The following is a 20,550-nucleotide window of genomic DNA, read 5'->3' on the forward strand; positions in this document are numbered from 1 at the left end:
TATAAAATTAATTAATTGATTTTTTTTTAAACGCTTTAAAACGCTCCAGTCTTCTGGTCTCCAACCTTGACCTCCACCCGTTGTGGTCATTATCGCCCCCTGCAGGTGGTGTACATTAATTCATACATCTTAGTGCACTTTCACACTGTCCTGAAGCAGATCGGTGAGACTGAGCTACATCACGATTATTTTTGATAAGTTATAAGCCATCAAGTTATACTGAGATCTCTTTTTTACTTCTTTCATAAATGTTCTGGAGGAGATATTATTTGGAGGAGTTTGCAAACCCTTTTTTTTTTTTTTTAAATCCTTTTGTCTTATTTGGTTTGTTAACTCACCCAGTCATGGTTAAGGTTTTTGGTTTGGTAATTTCCTGTTTTATCTTGTAGGTTTCATCCTCATATCCATTCCGTCCTCGTTGTTCTTTTGCGTACACCTCTGTTTCATTTGTTCATTTGCCCTTTGCAGATTTAAGTCTTTCTCCTTTCTCCTTGTCAGTTGTGTTCCTGGTGCCACTGTGTTTGCTCCCCATATTTTCTTTTGCAACCCTGCCTGTTTAACTTCAGCTTAGCTTATTTAGTTTTGTATTTCTCCTTTGTTTTGGAGGTTTTCAGCCTATTTTGTCAGTGTTGTTGCACTCTTAGTTTGTTCCCGCATGTCTTTTGACAATCCTAACATACCCAACATTAAATATGAATAAATCCACAGACATTCAACACTTTTCAATTGTATTTGTTTTTTCAATTCCATGAACATTATCTCACCTTATAAAGAGCAGTTAGAGTCGTCCACAGAGCACAAGGAATCTGTGTCTGTCTCCCCCAAACTGACAGAAGTCTAATTGAATCCTTTCGCCTACACCGTCTTCCTCCTGATCTAGCAGCAGATGTGGGAGGTGAGTGTGGAGGCCAGCAGTCCTCTGCAGCTCAACATCACTCTGCAGATCCAAAGTGTGTCACCATATTCGCTAAACCACATCTAAAGGATGGATATGTCACATTACTGAATCTGAAGAAGCTCTAACTGTAATTTCTCTGTGACCTTTATGATGGAAGACACAACCACCAGAACTACCTGGAATAGTCTGAGGCATTTCAAATGTCATCTCAGCAACCAGACTTGTGCAGCATCAAGTAATTTGGGTTACATTTGTGTCATCTCTACCACAAATTCTCCACCGTCTGTGTTCTCTATAGCGAGCATGAGGCAGCGTTCAGGCTCCACTGGCGGCCGCTGAACCGGAGAAGTTGGGACGAGTTGTTGACAAGCGAACACATCTGAGTTCATCATCTCCGTTTGCTCAGGCGGAGGCTGCAGAGGACCATTACCTGCCACAACACATCCATCACACCATGACCTGGCCAAACGGTAAGCACCATATAATGACTTCCATTGATCCATTCACTGACTCCTGCCCCCCGCTCTACACACTCCTCTCCTCCATTTTGCTCTCTGCCACCTCCATCCATTGCACTGAAGAAGAAGAAGTCGAAGAAGAAGAAGCCGTCAGAGCCGCTGATCTGCCGCCAGCCGCGCTGGTCGTCATGTCGCAGCCCTAATCCAATTGTGGACACGTGAAGATTCACATTAAGACGCTAAATGAGGCTTGGCCTAACAATTCTCTACACAAGCTTCCTGTATCATAAGTTACAGGAAAAGCCCGCTCCACTGATTAAAGCAATTTATCATCTGGGCCATTATTAAAAGGCATCCTGTGACACGGCCAGTTATCTCGCATTGCTGCATAGCGTCCAACACACAGCTCAGAGGCTGCTGGGAGTTCAGTGAAGCAGAGGAGGGAAAAAAAGCACTTGTACTACAGATCTGTATTCAAGCCCAGTAAAAGCTTCTGATTGAGAGACACTTTCCACATGTTTTAATGGGGAATACTGTACATTTTAATAATTAATCTGAAAAGTGTTTAATTGATCTTTTCAAGGCTTAACTGGAGCAAAAGAGCAATTATCCATTGGCATATGTTTGTTGGCTTCCAGCTCAAAAGAATCCTCCTTTGGGCAACAGTAGTAAATGCTATAAGGAATGTAACTTGATTAAAGAGGTCTTATTATGCTTTGCAGTTATTTGCCTTTTTTTTTATTGTGCACTGCCTGGCATGTCTGCTTTGGAGTCGAACATTACCTCTATAACTGATGTTTGTCACCATGTAACATGCATTATATAAATATATATTTATAAAATATATGCACTCCAGTCAGTTAGCAGACACACAGTTACTACTGCTGTAGCTGTGTTATTTTACATCTCACTACCTTGCCCAGCACGACCCACTCTACTCTGCCTCTGATTGGCTACACCCTGCTCTTTACATAATGTAAAGTATATAAACCTTTAGTACTTGGACGTCCAAATGAAAACATGAACATGAAAAAATTAGCTTCATATGACCTCTTCAAAAAGATATGGTCCATCCAGTGTCTGACCCTTCCACCAGCCAAACCGACCCTCAACTTGCACTTTTCTTGCACCTCTCGGGATGAACTACGTGTACACTGTCATACTACCAGTGAGCTGGCTGCTATATAGTATGTTGGAGTTGAGAAAGAGCTGGACTCACCACTGCTTTGTGCAAACAAGTCCTAGACTTCCTGATATGCAAACTGCATGAAGTGAGGGTGGGATCTCCATCTCATCCACCATCACCCTCAGAGGAAATCCTCTCCAACATTTATTGTGTTAAGCAACAAAGACAACATCAACACAGTTATGAATTTAGACGTTTATTGCATGTTATAGATAGAGGTAATGTAAGAGGGATGGATTGAGGGATGAGGGTACAGGGATAGAAATAGAGGTTGTGGAAGGATGGCTGCTGGACTGATGGCGACTGGAGGCAGGAATATGGCATCTGGCGGATGCCTGAAAAAGACGGAGCAGGATAGACAGGAAGTCATGCACTGAAACAACATCTGGTTACTTTTCAAAATAAAACTCTCCGTGTTGACACCAGCACAAAAATCTCAAAAAAGAGACTAATACAAGCTCTTCTACTAATCTTTTGGTCAGGATCACTTCCTGTTGTTGTGTTTATAACACATACCTGTAACTGTGGTGGCAAGTGATTATGTGAATATGGTGGGAACTCCGCGGTCTTGCGACGCCACTGGTGGGGGTTGCCAGAAGGTGGACAGCGGAGCAAAACCGGACCGGAGCCATAACAAAACAGACATGTTTCTGGTGGAATCTTGGGGTAAGACTGCTGTAAAGTTGTAGTTGTGACTCTTCATCAGATGAGTTAAGATGCAGCAATCTCACTGCTTGTTTATCGAGCCGCTCAAAATGTTTTCACACAAACGGACACATTAATGTTCTGAAAACAGCTCGACTGTGGGAGGAAAAGCTGCGACCTCACTATTTAACTCCAGTCAGAATCTTACATCAGTGTTGCATTTCCTCCCAAAGTGAAATGCTCGATTTCATCGCGTGTCAGCTCTGCTGTGTGTCTCAACAAATAAGAGCAATTACTGTGAACCAAAACATACTGAGATATGGAGAGCAGCATGAGCGGCGTCACCATCCAGTCACTTTCTTGGCAGATTTAAGCTCGCCATGCGGACAGGCCCACGCTCCAAGTGAGAATCGGAGATTGGACGAGAAATGAAAAGCGCTTTGCCAGCCGACAGACAGACGGACACAGTTGGGATCTGGACGAGCTGTCAAGTAGTTGGTGCTTCTTCATACGAGGAGATGGTTAATTTGACCCAGGAGAGCGCAGAGAAATTGATTTTAACTCTGTTAAATTAAGTCTACTGAGGGACTTGGGGGCACCAGTCTCATGGGTTCATTTTATCCCGATGTGGAGATGATGAGGAGCTGCGATGCCAACGGCAAGTTTGTCAAGAGTCTACTGACATGCTGTACTTGCTCACTTTCTCACTCTCTAATTGCACACGCACACACATGCGCGCACACACACACGCACGCACACGCACACACACATATACACACACACACACACACACACGCACAGTAAACTGCAGCCTGTGTGTGTAGAGTAGAAACTGTCCACCTTTTGAAAAATCATTGCCAAGCCTGGACCTTAGAGACATCAGTCAGCTGAGATACTGAGGAAATCAAATGATCAAAACAGCTCAGTGGAGAAAAGCTCAAGTGAAAGTCCTGCACCCATCCAAATCAGATATAAGCAGGAAAATGTACTTAGGTATCCACATTAAAAAAGTACCCATTGTAGAAATCATTCAGTCTCACTATTAGATAAAAATCTTACCCGACTTTGTTGAAAAAAAAAAAATGGGAAAATAAAAAAGCACAAGGCAGTGAAGGGGAAATAGATGTAAGGAAAATGTGTCACATAAGAAGTACATTAGAGTATCGGTTTCATATAAATTGAATCAAAAATATAAAGAATGATCATAAAAAAATAAAGGAAACAAAGAAGGAGAGGATGAAAAGAAAGGAAATTAGGACGAAAGAGAAAAGACAAGAAAGGAATGGAAAATGAAGGGGGAATCAAACCCATGTTGATACAGAGACCCTGCACATCAGCTGGACACTTCTCCAGCCCAGTCCAGATTCATATTAAATTCAGTGAAAACATTTAATGAGTTCCACTGATGTCACCCGCCGTTAAAGCACAGTCCAGTCCTCTGTGACTCCAGGTGATGTGAGGGGAGCTACAAAGTGAACAAAAAGTTTGACTCGGTGATCGAACCTCGGCTCTTTGATGTGAGCCTTCCAACAGCTCACTGAACTGTCTTCATATCGAACTCTGTAAGAACTTCCTCTGAGCTTCACTGGTTTTGATTTGAAGGGAAGAAGTGATTACCTGGAGGTGACCGTGCACTTCCTGTCACATGTGCCCCTGTTTGTCGATGGTACGCTGCAGTGGTCACGTCGTTTTGAGAGTCACGGGGTATTGATCTATTCAGTCGTTTATGATAAGTATGAGAAGGTGTTGAACATTCTGAGCCAAAGCCTTTAAGAGCTTTGTAAACTAGGATTACGGAAAATAAGAGAAAGAAGAGGAAGAGAATAACACAGAGGTGACATAAAGAGGAAAGAAGTAGGAGGAAAGGAAAAGACTAAAAGAGTTAAGATAATGAAATGTGGAAAGAAGTAAGTAATGGGGCAAAGCAGAGATGAAAGTAGACAAAGAGGGCAAAGAAAAAGAAGAGGAGGAAAGAATAAAATAATGTCCTCCAAATATCATTTCTCAAGTAAACCGAAGTGTTGAGCTGAAAAGAGGACATAAACTTATTTGTTTTAGACCTTATTTTGGGAAGAAGAGGAGGCGTCACTCCCTGCGGAGACGAGGCTCTGGTTCCAAATCAACTGATTGGGATCGACAGCACAATCCACACATATGTTCCTCTAATGGGGCAAATCAGCGCTGAGCGAGGAGGCAGAGACAAAACAGCAGCATGTGACGGGCAGAGGGAAGATGGCCATCATGAGGTCGAGACGACAGGGACGCCCTGACAGAAATTGGTTAGCTGTCGCCAGTTAGCGCCGTTCTAAATTGTGTTTTTAAGGTGGAAATGAAGATGAGAAAGTGTGTTTCTTCTTTGTTTTAATGTGTGAGATTGTGTGTGTGTCATGACCTCCAGCCGCAGACGGAGACAGCCGGGTCGAGTCAGGTCCAGTTCGTCTCACGGGGAGATGTGACCGCACACATGGCTGATCAAATTAGACTTTTCACACGTTTCACATGCAGAAGACGCAGCAACAGCAACACCTGTCTGCCATCGTTTACTTTATGTTTTATTTGACCTTTTATTTCAGCGAGGTGGTCGCTTGAGATCAGAATCTCTTTTAGGAGATTCCGCTTCAAAATGGCAGCACAATTATGTTTCAGAAACAACACACAAGGTGAGCAAAATAAAGAGGAGTCAGGGATGAGCGGGAAATCAAGAGATTAAAATAAAGCCATTAAGATAACAAAACGATCTGTTGAGCAGTTTTTGACCTAACATTTAAAAAGATTTCTAAGGATAAGGCTGGCAGTATTCTCCATTTCTCTCTTAATGTCAACAAACTCCAATGAAAGACCAAAACCAACAACAAAGGACTGAGTCCCACACCCATCGACCACAGGCACCAAATATGGATTCATCCACTGCTGAAAATAGTCCCCAACAAATGAAACTTGTCAGCGAGGTGTTTTTAAATTGCATATTTAGAAGGAACTAATGAGCTGGTGGCACAGCAGCAAATTCACTTCAGACAATAAATGTTCAATCTTTGTGTTTATTTAGGTTACACTTTTTATTATTTGTTATATATATTTTTCTATGTTGTGATTGTGCTGAACTTTTGGAGTGGTTTGTTTTTAGGCACAAAAATCACCTTGTTGGGGACAGAAAAAGATCACTTCAAATATCTGCTTTTGTCACCACAAACATGGCTGGAAAAAAGTGGTAACATCTTCTTTAACAGTCCATTATCACACCCTCTATACGCTAGACTTTACTGCAGTGACAAGGGTTCAGGTCCCAAGTGTGACCGTGAGTCAAGGGTGCTTTGTTTTGAAGATATGCCACAAAAAAATGACCCGATGTAAGTGATGAAAGTTACAACGCGACTGCATGTCGTTATTTCAACCCAAAGTATGATATTTTCCTAAACCTAATTAAGCACTTTCGGTGCCTAAACTTAATGAAAATGTTACATTTTCACAACATTAATAATAGTCTAATGTTTGTCACCAACCTTTATTTTGAAAGTTTAAACAGGCCAGCAGGGTATGTGGACCCGCAGCTGACTTATTTGACAAGTTGGGACAGCTTGCCTTTAAAATATCCAGTCACTGACAGTTACTTCATATACTGTACATTTGATGTGGACGTGATATGACAAATATTGCAGAAATGTCAACATGATGGTCTAACTTCTGAGTGCCGCAGACAGAGTAGGAACGGCATGAAATGACCAACACACAGTCGGCTTTGATCTTTTAATGCCGATTGTCGTCATGAAGGGGAAAAAAAAAAAAAACAACTCTGTCTATTCAAATAGGTTTGAAATCTAAAAAAATTTTTTAAGCCTTGACATATTCAATTTCATGTAGAGCAGAGTTGGAACGTCTGTGTGGTCTTTTTATGCAGCTTTTTTTATCATTAGTTAATACAGAGACATTCTGTTGTAATATGAAGTGGTGATTTTGGCCTCAAGGTGGTGCAACTTTATAAAACAAATTAATTACGATTATCTTTTGGAGATCATAAATATCTGTACAGAACTGGATTAATCTCCTCGCTCTGTTGCTGTAGCTAAACTGTATCTCAAATTAGACACAATGACTTTAGTCTGAAACACTGAGCACCAAATCCTTTATGTAATACATATCACAGGGGAGGAAGCGCTACAGTTTGACTTTTGAATGCAATGTACATCATGATTGTCATGGTCTGAGTTTTTAGGTCACCTTTTATTCCTGTTTCATTCTGTAGGTTCCCTCCTCATGTGTAACGCTTTACTTTTCACTTCCAATCCTTGTCCTTTTTCCCGCCCTTCTTCCTGCTCACCTGTGTTCCTCTGTTCCTCCCCAGTCTGATTTTCCCTCCACACCTGTCTCGTGTCAGCCTCATTAGCCCCGCCCTGTTCCAAGTGTGCATCCCAGCCAATCAGCTCCTTTACTTCCCTCTCTTGTTTCCCCTCACCTGTGTTTCTCTGCCTCTCCCCACCTGCATCTCAACCCCTCGTTAGTTTGATTTGTAATTAAGTCGAGTCATTAGTTCTTTATCAAGTTGTCTGTTTTGTTTTCCTGTTCCTGCTGTTCAGTTAATCAGTTCTTGTGGTTTATTTTGAGGAAACGTTCATCCACTGATCTGCCAGTTTCCTGCTTATGGTGTCATCTTCTCTGCGCTCAGTGTGACACCGACATTTCTTTGTGTTGCAACATTGTGTTTATTTTGGTTACATTTTCAGTGTTATTTTTTGACAACACTGTGTTTATCCTTTGGGAGGTTTAGGCACAGAAAACTTATTGCTCAGGAATATCTTATTCTAGCTTAAATTATCTGTTTAGCTCACCACAAACATACGTTGAGATGTCCCACAGACACTTAAAACAAAACGTCATTTTGTTGAGCTATCCTGACATCAAAAATATCTGTTTTTGTCCTATCAAATGTGGTAGATTTATGGCAAACACAAACACTTAATTAATGTTAATCATAATGGAATAATGCTAAATATGTTTTTAAAATTTTTTTTTTTTTTTTTTTTTTTTTTTTTTTTTTTTTTTATCAGGCTAACAGGCAGTAAAAGATATCAGCTTCATTCATTGCAGCTTCAGTTTACTGCTGTGTCGTCTCCTCAGAGGAGAGGAAGGCGGTGCCGTTGACGGTGTTAATATTTACCCCAGTGAGGAAAGGGCACAACACTCTGCAGAAGCTACAGATGACTTTAAAATGTCATTTTCTAGTTCAGTGCCCTGTAACTCTGCTGCTGCTGCTGCTGCTTTAAAGAAAAACAAATAGCAGCATTTAAATCACAGCCGCCTCAAACACTCACAGAAACGCTCGCAGCAGCAAAATGTCACAGACACAGAGAGGACACTTCAGATATTTACAGGATAATCCAGTCACAGTTTATGAGAAAATCCAGCTGCATCGGACGATGATTTCTCCTCATTTTAAGCTTCGATGATTATTTCAAAATACGACATTCTGTCCCTTTTACTGATCAGAAATACAACTGTGACTGTGAATCAAGTGAGACTGTGTAATTCTACTATTACACTCACAAATCATCAGATTTAAGAATTAAAGTCTTTAAATAGCATTTTCCGTAATCAGTATGTTGCACGCAATCAAACCACAGAAGATGGTTTTAGTTTTTCATCTTTGATTTGCAATTTTCTTTATTTTTTAACATTCTGGTTCCATCTTTTAAGGCTATTATACAATGTACTTTTTATATGAATGATGTAAGACTAAGTGATACATATAAAGCTTTAAAGCTCATGTAAGAACCCAAACCTGAAGTGTTTTAAGTTGCCTAATCCTAACCTCACTTTACTGCAAAATGAGAGGATTGACTGCAGTTGGAGATGTTGTTTCAACATCTCATCGTACACTGATTTTTGATGAAAGTTGTCGGGACATATCCAGCCCTGTTTGTAGCAACTAAATAACAGGTATTTTAAGGCAAAATATAATCAACTCCTTACAATAACCAGACCATAAGTATAGAAAGTTTTACCCAAAGACACATACAATTGCAACATAAAGATGTATAGACTGAACATCATTTTTTTTCAGAAACATACATTGGGAACATTTAATCTGGTGATTGTTGCTAGCTGGGGCTATGGCTTCTAGAGGCCACCAAGAGAAATGGTTAAGCAAGCTATCGATACGGTAACATGATGCAAAGTATAAAAAAGATGAAGCTGTCTGAAATATCATCATTTTCCTCAGACATAAAATCATGAAGAAACAATGTGTGTGATCAATATTTTTATGAATTAACGTCCGACCAAGGAGCCAAGGACTTCCACCCAGGAGAGGGCTGTTAAAGTCCTGTTTGAAACAAAAGTCAACGATGAGATACTTTAACTGACTATTGCAGGATTTATTGAAAGACTGTTGAATCAGACTGCATCACTTTCCTCAATATGGTCTGACAGTTCAAGAAGTCACAAGTTTGAAGGTTTTCAAAAGATCTGAAACATTTGGCTTCATGTAAGAATACAGAGACAGACTTCAGGGTGTTTATTCATAATTTTGCCTCCTTCTATCACCGTCACATCTGTTCCCACATCAACACCACCACGACTGCTAATTGTGCTCCCAGTAGCAAGAGCCTCAGTCACACACATCTGTGGCAGTGAGACTTTGTTGCTGTATCACCTAAAAAAACAAAATCTATTTTTATCCAAGTTGCACATGTGCAGTTAGGATGTGTGTTTTCAGGCCTGCAGGACTATCAGGACATCACACACAGGACATCAGGCAACGACGGCGGCCCTGCTCGCCCCTCGCTGCCCTTCACTCACCAGCTCACACTCTGTCTCTCAGGCTGAAAACTTCATCCTGCTGTGACTGATGGGAAGTTCAGAGGCTGTGTAATATCTCTGAGAAAACATTTCGCCGGTCAAGCAGAACATGTCGCACTGATCCGCAGCAAAGGGATTTCTCCTTGCTGGCTGTTTGGTTGGAAATTCTTCCCCCTTATTTTCCGGTAAATCGATGACAGACCTGTGGGATGTGATGGAGTGAAACCAACCACAGACACCAGGAAGGAACTGTGACACACCAATAGTCATCCGACTCAGAAATTAACATCATTTTCAGGTCCGGTTCCTGCTTGGGGGAAATTTAGGCTTCAACTCGTACAGTTGCTCCTCTTCCATGACAAATCATTGCAATGTGGCTTTACATTGGCAAGAGAAGAGCGTGTTCGTTGTCTGGCTCAGGAGCCAGTACCAACTGACCTCATATAGCCTGCTCCTCTGTTTAGTTTGTACCTCTTCCTGTTGTGTCTGCTGTCTTATGATTGCAATTGGTGGGTATAGTGGACACCAGTAGAGAGCTGCTGCTCTGATTGTTCACACAGGCAACTTTCAAAGTCTACATGATACCACCTGTTACGGCTCCTGCTGTCATTTTTTTTGTCGTGTGTGTTTTTTTTCTTTCATCCAGAGTGAGCGCTCCTGTCGTCCAAAGATAGTGTGGCTCCCGCATCCCATTGGCTCTGCATTCCTGGCATGGCAGCGAGGGATTGGCACATACCGGAAGCAGGGACTTCAAAAGCCGATGCTGCCCAACGATGCGGGTGGATCATTATTGCCAACACATCTACCTCACTGAGACTGTGAGAAATTAGTGTGCGACTAACTTAGATTGTGTTTGTTCATCTGAGTGAGGGAGTGTTCTCTGGGTAAAACCAGAGCAAGAGTGTCAGTGCTTAGGGAAGCAGTTGGGGTGAGCTGCCTTTTTCTTTACTTCTGTTTTTCTTTTCTTTCTTCTTATTAGGTTAGGGGGTCAGGATCAGCATTTGTCGTTTTGTATCGTTTTCTTTTCTTCCAGGATTAGGTAGATTTCGGGCTCAAGAAGTTAGATTGGATTTGTTTGTTGTTTTAGGCCTGGGCTCACCCTGAAGCCACGCTTCATCACTTGTATATATTGCACCTATCACTGTACATAATCGCACCTGTTGTCTTGTCATAATAAATTGTATTTTCTCTTTACTTACACCATGTTTGGGTGTTGGTTATTTATGTTGGGCTCAGCTCGCTAGACTGATCGTAACACCACCATGGAGGAGACACTGCTTGACAATAAGGGTAAATAATCACTGGTGATTAATCATACACTCGTAAATGGGGCACCACCTTCGTTGTTTAACTATTTGGATTTTATTCAAAATCCAACTGTACAAGTTTGGCTTGAACAGTCGAAATCAATTCTAAATCAATTTAATCAGTCTCATATTCTGAAGCAGTGACTTCTTTGCACATATCCATCGGTTCTCCACATAAAAATTAAAATCCAGACAAAGACAAAAGGTTATATATGTTTATTAACTAAATAATTCAGGGTAACAGATAACAGAAAATGTAAAGACTGTAATAGGCAAAGTAATAGTTATGTGACTGTCAGGAGATTAAAGGGTCGGGTTTTATTTATTAAATATTATGGGAGAACATTTTAATACTAATGGGACCCTAATCTCAATTCTCTTAAGTTTAAGATAGAAGTCAGAACTTAGACAGAAGTCAGAACTTCAGACACCAACTCTGATTCTCACGTGTGTGGATCCAGGTGTATGAAGACGTTTGGCCTGCTTTGTCTGGGATCAGGAGGTCCTGAAGTTTGGTTTCCTCGAGTGGTCTAGGTTTGACCGCGGGCTTGCCGTGTCGGTCCGGTGGCCAGAGTGAAGTCTGGTACTTTGTTAAGGAACTCTGGTCCAAAGGCCCAGCAGGGTGTCCGCTTGAGTGCTCTGGGGGCAGAGTCTTTTTGTTGGAGACCACTTGTCTTCTAATGCAGACAATTACTGCAGCGATCTTCATCAAATGAGGATAGTCTTGAAAAAGACCTTTTCCTTGTTGTTTTAGGTGGTGGTTCTTAAGTTCTGATTCTTAAACTAATTCAACCTCTTCTGGATCAGACGGTGATATTTTAACGGTATATTAAAATCAAAAAGAAAAGAATCTCATTCCGTTAAAAACTTGGATAAAAGTAAAGCATTTAAAGTAGGGATTCAATTCGCTTTTCTTAGAGCTTGCTGCAAAAATAAATATAAAGGTTACTTTAAAAATTTAAAGAAAAAAGGAAAGAAAAAAGGAAAAGAGATTGAGGAGTGGGAGAGTGAAGAGGAGAAGCAGAAGAGGGGCAGAAGTGAAGTGGAAGTACCTTCCCAAAACTTCACCATGGCTTAAAAGTCGAATTTTGCCTACTTGAAAAGATGCAACATGATTATGATCACGTATCGTTCAAAAAGAATTAAAACATGATTAAGGCATAAAACACTTGAGTATGCAATACACAGTAGGACCAAGGACTTACACATATTCCTCGTAGTTCTATCTTAACAAAACATATCAGACATTTAACTGGTATATAACACAAGTATTACACAAAAAAGAATGATCTGAAAGTCTGTCCCCATCACTAAAGGGAGGGGCTGGTTTCTCCCAGACCTAAAACTCATTAGGTAATAAACTTCATTTGGGCTTGACAGTAACATGGGAAAGATCTATTGTATGACCTTTGGATGAGGATAGAGACTGCAGTGGGATTGGAATGTTACAGACAAGATCATAAAAAGGTTTGACCCCTGGGGGGGGACTGGATCATCTTTACCCCAACCAACTTCTTCCCCCACTTTCTGTCTTCTGATGTGTAGAGAGTAGACTATATCATGTTTGACCAGACAAGATGTGCTTAGTCGTTGTAAATCAATAAAAGAAGATCTCAAGTGATGTGTTTATAGCAAGAAAAACAACATCTTCCCACTCGGTGGAGAGGAGAGGGGCCTGCCAGGTCAAGAGGTGAGGGGGGGCTCTCAGGCCCATATGCTGGAAGAAGGAGCCAATTGGGGTCAAAGGTTATCATGGCAGAACAGGACCTCTTTAAGATGCAGAGAGAAAATGGCTTATGTTCCTACAACCACATATATCAAAGTAAAACGGTTATCTTTGCTGAAAAGTTGAATCTGTTAATTAGCTTAAATGCAGTTTGGTTAGAGTTAGGGTTCATCTGAGAAACAACTGGGTGTTTTTAACGAGATGCTCAACATTTTACTGTTGTTTCAGTGCCTTAACCTAACCAGACCATAAGCACAAAATTGAAAAGTTAACCTAAACAAGTTTCAGCATTTCCATGGTTTGCAGAAAGGTACATGTCCAATATTATTCTGCTGATTGCAATGGGCTGAAACTGTCTTGGGGAAAAATATTACACGTCCTCCCACCAGTAACTCAGAGGAAAAGCCCACTGATTCCCCCAGTAGAATTATAGATATGTGTGTGTAGAAGAAGATTCTGTCAAAAGTAGAAGTCCTGATTTAATTTCTTCACTCCAGCAAAAGTAATAAAGTACAGGTTCTGAAATGTCCTCAGAGTGTCAAAGTTAAAAGTCTCCCTCTCAAGGACATTTATGGTTAAAGCTAACTGAAGCCCACGTCATATTAATATAATTCAAAGTCTATTAAAGTTAAACGTAAAATCAGTAGGATTTGTCTCAGCTGTTCCTAAATGCACCGCAAAGATAGTTGATTGTGTAGTCTCAGCCCCAAAAATGTGGCTATTTGATGTATGTGATTGTATTACAAGCAATATATATGTATACATTATATTGCCAAAAGAATTCACTCACCCATCCAAATAGTTGGAATCAGTTGTTCCAATCACTTCCATGGTCACAGGTGTATAAAAGTAAGCACCTTGGCATGCAGACTGTTTCTACAAACATTTGTGAAAGAATGGGTCGCTCTCAGTGAATTCCAGCGTGGTACTGTGATAGGATGCCACCTGTGCAACAAGTCCAGTCATGAAATTTCCTCTCTCCTAAATATTCCACAGTCAACTGTCAGTGGTATTATAACAAAGTGGAAGCGATTGGGAACGACAGCAACTTAGCCACAAAGCGGTAGGCCACCTAAAATGACGCAGGCAGCCGCATCCATGCCACACATCAGCAAGCGCAATGCAAAGCGTCGGATGCAGTGTTGTAAAGCACGCCACCACTGGACTCTAGAGCAGTGGAGACGCATTCTCTGGAGCGACAAATCGCACTTCTCCATCTGGCAATCTGATGGACGAGTCTGGGTTTGGCAGTTGCCAGGAGAATGGTACTTGTGCAGGGGCGTAGGAATGAGTTTAACATTGGGGGGGGGGGGGGGGCACATTTTGGAAACCAACCTGACAGATCTGTGAATGGTTTGAACAGAATTATGTCATAAAGTAACCACACTGCAAAATATTCACACATTTCTACTAAAAAATACATTTGTTTAGGTAAAGGAAAACACATTTTGAATGGCAGTAATGAACTGATAAATATCAAATCAATTATTTAATTGCAGGCCTAATCATCCAGTTTTGTAGATTACTGAATAACACTGGAATAATATTGGTCAAAATCTCAATTGGATGATTGACTGGATGATTTTCTTGTGCAGTCACAGAGACAGCATGACGGTGTGTATGACTACTTTCATGTCTTTTAAAAAGCTTTTTTCCCCAGTTTGTGAATCCAGAAGTGATGAAGCTGATCTGATTTTACAGTAAATGGTGTGAGTTTGTCCTGGTAAATTCTCATGCAATAAAAACACAACACTGCATCATAATGTAGCCAGGGAAAGTCCTTGTACCATCGCTCTTGTAAGGAGAAATTTCTGTTAAACATAACTTGAGTGTCATTGAATTGTAGGTGTGGCTGATATGACTCTGTCCTCTGTCTCCTGACTTCAGTGTCTCTCAGCTGTGTGCAATATTAAAATTATGTTAGTTATATTATTGTTTAAATTCAACCATGTTCACTTCTTATTATGTTCAAATCTTCCTCTCATGATCCACAAGCTAAAATCACCTCACTCTTCATATAGCACCTAGCTGCAACTCTGCAGTGCTGGCTCTCCCTGCATCACCCTCACCAGTGTTAGTTTCCAGCTGAACTTCATCTGATCTCTAATATGAAAGCAGTGGAGATGAATAAGGTATAGAAAAATACTGATGGGAATGTCAAGAACAAGCGAAAAAACACACATACAGACTAACTCCTTTTAATATGTGGGAGATGTGTACGGTTACTTGTTTTCAAGTTACATGGGAAAATAGAAAAATAGAAAAATCATGTTTTTTTTACAACCATCTCAAATACTGTTTTTAGTGTCAAATTGCTTTTGTCCATTACGTTACTGCAAAGTCTGTCATATTTTGGCCAGCCAACATTGGTTAGTAACATTAATAGTAACAATGTTTACCTAGCAAGAGTGTACTAGTTAGATGTTGAATCACAACATCAGCTTAACATCAACAAGTCTAACGTTAGACAGAAAATATAATTATCCTCCTGGACAAAATTATTACCAACTCACATATCCTTTCTTTCTTTTCTTCCCCATGAAAGAAATCACTTAGACCGAGTTGCTGCTGTCTTTCCATCTTAACCTCTGACCTGTCGCCAGCTGCAGACTCAGCGAAGTCAGACTGCATTGTGCCAAGTATAAAGTTTGGTGGAGGGGGGATTATGGTGTGGGGTTGTTTTTCAGGAGCTGAGCTTGGCCCCTTAGTTCCAGTGAAAGGAACTCTGAATGCTTCAGCTTACCAAGAGATGTTGGACAATTCCATGCTCCCAATTTTGTGGGAACAGTTTGGGGATGGCCCCGTCCTGTTCCAACATGACTGTACACCAATGCACAAAGCAAGGTTCATAAAGACATGGAGCAGAGAGCTTGGTGGACTTGACTGGCCTGCACAGAGTCCTGATCTCAACCCAACAGAACACCTTTTGGATGAATTAGTGCAGAGACTGAGAGCCAGGCCTTCCTGTCCAGCATCAGTGTGTGACCTCACAAATGTGCCTTTGGAAGAATTGTCAAAAATTCCCATAAACACTCCTAAACTTTGTGGAAGAGTTGAAGCTGTTATATCTGCAAAGGGCGGACTGATGTTATATTAAACCCTGTGGATTTAGAATGGGATGTCACTTAAGTTCATATGTTATTCATTACTTGCAGATTCAGCTGAATCACTTTGTGTTATTTTCAAGAGCTCTGATGCTAACATGATGCATATTAACAGTAAGGATTACTGAAGCAGAGGAGAAAGATATGTCGTTGGTCTTGAATCTGATTCATCACCATGCCCCCCCCCCCCCCCCCCAAAAAAAAAAAAAAAAACATTTTCAGCAGATTAGTTATCACAGTCCATCTCATTTTGAACCTTTACTGATGCCTGACTCCTCTTTTAGTAAAGTTGTCAAGTTATAACAAATTGGGGTCTTGTCCTCTGTGAGACTGAGAGACCTTTTCATTTCCTACAGAGGAAATTTAACGAAACTCAGCTCAACTATGAGTTAATTAAGACAGACGTGTTTAGATTAATTTGGGTTATTTGGTGGGTCAACGTGGGTGTGTCTACCGTTGCCCATTATTTTTACTACAAGATTTGCTGAAGGCATCAGGTAAAAAAAAAGAAGCCATTTAACCTTTCTGCAGCTGTTGAGCATATCATACAATCTGGATACGGATGAGAAGTCCTTTATGTGCTTGGAAGAAATGGAAATTTTGACATCTACAGTTCCATGACAACACCGCGCAAATCCATCTGCTGGTGAAGATCATGTGAAATGAGCTGAACAAAAATATTCCGCTGTAGTAATATACATGTCGACACTTAAAATATTTGTATTTATCAAAAGTTTAATTCTGGTGCCTTCCTAATGTGTTTTTCTGTGTGAGGTTTGTATGTTCTGTGTGAGTAAATGCACTGGATATGAGGATTTGTTTCCTGAATTTAATCATTCTCGTTCCTCTACAAAGGCCAACAGAGACGCAGACCTGAATCACTTATCTGCCTTTGACTTCTAAATGTTTTCCTTGATTCTCATCATTTCAGAGCTAAAGAGGGCCAGAACAAAAATACAGAAAGCTAATGGAAAGACCTCCTATGAATGCAAAGAAAGCTTTTAAAAAGCTCTGAGAGGGAGCAGATGTTGCTGTGTATCGCTGCGATTCAGCCGAGTCTGGAGGTGTGAATCAGGGTCACATTCTCCGTTCTCCTGCCTACTCAATTTTTGAAGAATCTGCTTTGCTGACAGGAGACCTTCTGGTTTTTCTGCTTAGAGAAAGGAAAGGTGGAAGCGAGGGTGAGTCGGCCTGAGCTCGATGAACCTCTGACCTTTAGCTGGCTGAAGTCGATCGATGGAAAGCTTCTGAGAATGGTCAAATGGTCACATGGTATGGATCAGAGTCAGGATGCCTGATGGTTTATGGATTCTGACCAAATATATATTCATTCTGGGATGTGTTTTTTTTATGTTGTTTCAGGCTGTTAAGCGTCTGGAATATAAAGCATTACCTTATAGAGGTTCAGCTTAAGTCATGGTGTGTTGGGAAGCTACGAGAGGACACACGGGTCATCACCGCACATTTTATCTTTTCCTTGAAAAGAGATTTTTTTTTTTCTTTTCTAAAGTAAATCTTCTTTAACGTCACAAAAAGGCCTTAGTTAGGAAACAAACAAGCTGATGAGAGACAGTCGTTACGTGCTAAACTAAAAACATTTCCATCTGTCCAGTCATGATCTCTGTCTGTTCACATTTGTGGTCTGTCACACTTGAGGCTTTTTGCAAGTAGTCAAGTACCTACTCATGCGATGTATTTACAGTCAATGCCAACAGTTCGTAAGTGCCCATTAAGGCGGCAGGCAAGTGGAGGTTCTTCAAAAGATGTTCACACGTACAGTTAATGAGTCCATTGTGTCACTGATGCTCAGCCCAGTCAAACTCTGAAGGTTTAAATTGCTGTGTAACTGATTTTTCTTGGCCCCTTGGGGAGCATTTGCACCACAGTTACATACTGTCACAGGAAAACATAAAGGTGACGTGCTAAACGTGTCAACAGTTTTCACAGCAGATATTTTGATTTCCCTCAACAGGAAAATCACAGGTGGAACACGATTCTTTAAAGATGGTTCAGCTCCATGAAGAGCCCCAGTAATCAGCCCATCTAAAGGCAGTATATAGAAGAGTCTGCAGCAGTATTTGTGCAATTTCTGTGTAAAAAGACTCAATCTGCCAAGTAGTTTTGTGCTAGTGCTGAATGTTTACCTGGGCTTTTTCACTGAAAACAGCTGCCTGCTTCTGGAAACTGGGTTTATGAGCAATGTGAGTGAATCCAAATAGAAAAGTTGTGGCTGTGAAACCTAAATCTGACAACTATCACAGACGAAAACCAACACCAACAACTGTCAAAATCCTAAAGCTGAATCTGAACTTTAAATGTAACATAACTTCAGGTCAATTGTTGTTCTACATATTGTTGTTTTTTTAATATATGTTGTGCTTTTAACACTTGTTTGAGACATAGATGCATGCATATTAATTTTTATGACCTTATAACTCATAACCCTCTTTTTTTTTTGTGAGTGAAAGTGTAAAAAGCTGGACAGAGAGGAAAGTATTGGGTTTTGGGGGGCTTCAGATTTGTGGAGGTATTAAATGAGAAGATTCCATCTTTGCAATTTGCTCCAACATCTTTAAATTTCTTCCATTTTTTGACTTTTGAGAAACTTGATGGTAACATAAGCATGCCATTTAGAAATGTTGCATGTTGTTTTTCCCTCACGGGGTGCCTGAGTCTTGCATTGATACTGACTGTGGTTGGATCTCTGTGTCAATTTGTGCAACCATCAGTTCCTCAGATCTGCCCGGTCACTCTCGTTTAGAAAAGTTGACCCAACTTGTCATTTCATGCCCCGCAGACACTCAGCATATTAATATTCTCAGTCTGCATTTGCCTCAGGATGATTACAAAGCTTACCTCTCAATCACAGGACACTAATGATGGCGGCAGGGCGTGATCAGGTGATTGATAGGTGGCATTTAGCCGTGATGGAGCCCAATATACTCTGTCCTCTCACTGGAGGCCCGCGGGGAGGAGAGCGAGCCACAACCTTTCAATAATCGAAAGCCTCTCGCCCGGCGAAAGGCTGATCCTTTTGTTCTAATTAACCCATGAAATGAGTTCAACGGTTTCCTCTCTACCTGCGGCGTAAACGCTCTAATAGTCTGTGAACGACTGAGCGAGGAGAAGAATGCCAAGAGGTGGAAGGTCCGCCGGGCGATTTTTCAGATGCTCTCCATCTCTGATAGCGTTAGCATCAGGATAGAGGAAGATCAGGTACAGCCTTAGTCAAGGGGGATCAACTCAGAAATGAGACGCCCTGAATAACAAAATGACCGATGGGACAGAAGCAGGTTACAACTGGATAATAAAAAAAACATCCAGGGGTGAGAGATAATTCAACAAGTGCTCTTTTAACTTTAACTAAGTAGCTTTTTCATTAACTTAACTTTTTAAAAGGGGCTCTTTGTAGCAATTTGCATGTGTTAATCACTTTTTTTATTGGCAATACGTGAGTGGATTGTAAGGTCTTTCTCTCTTGGTTGTCTCCACAAGTCTGTGGAAGATGTGTTGAATTTGTTTAAAGGTGCAGGACTGTGGATTTCTTTCTGAAGGACTCGGGTCAGTTTTTCTGCAGCAGTCCAAAGGATGGGACCCTGAACACATTCTCAAACGCCTCATCTCAGCTCCTCTCTCAGCTCTGTGCTAATATAAATGGCTTCTTTTCTGTCATGATGTTGGCATTCATTATGATTGTTTCCTGTTTTATTTTGTAGGATTCATGTGTCACGGTGTGCTTCATTCACGCTTTCTTTCTTTTTTTTTTGTACTTTATTTTCTTGGTTTTTTTGTCTTTCCAACTGTTTTCTAAGCTTTTTGTTACCTGCCTATATGTATATCAGCTTTTCATAAAACATGCTTTTTTTTCCATTTGCCTGCCTGTATTCTTTTTTTTGTTGCTACTATCATAACATTTCTGACTTTATTAAAGATGAGACAATTGTAGGAGTAAAGAAATATGGTAAAAGGAGGAAAAACAGAAATGTTTTTGTACTCGAACAAACACATTTTGTTGGCAGGAAAATACATTCACTGATCAAGGAGATAAGATTCACAAGAACGTACACAGATAAATTAAATCATCATGTTTTTGATGTCTGGTGTCATTAAGACTGCAGAGCACTTCAATCGGGTGATAAATCAGTTTGTATTGTTTCCATGAAGCTGTTTTCTTCGATCCCAAACAGAACGGTACAGTGTTGGGGCCAACTGTCTGTATACAGTCCTCTTCATAGTTTTGGTCAGGGATGTTTTTCGTGGTTGGGTGAGGTCCCTACATTCAAATGAAGTGCCATTTAAGGGAACGAAAGTCTATTCATCGGTTGAACTTAAATCTCATTCTTATTATTCACCATGTTGCTGTGTCTCTGTTGGATGTGGAAGTAATCCACTGTCAGCTGGTTTTGCTATTTTCTCATGCTTAACAGCTGATAA

The sequence above is a fragment of the Acanthopagrus latus genome, chromosome 18, assembly GCF_904848185.1.
Source record: "Acanthopagrus latus isolate v.2019 chromosome 18, fAcaLat1.1, whole genome shotgun sequence".
Lineage (NCBI taxonomy): Eukaryota > Metazoa > Chordata > Actinopteri > Spariformes > Sparidae > Acanthopagrus > Acanthopagrus latus.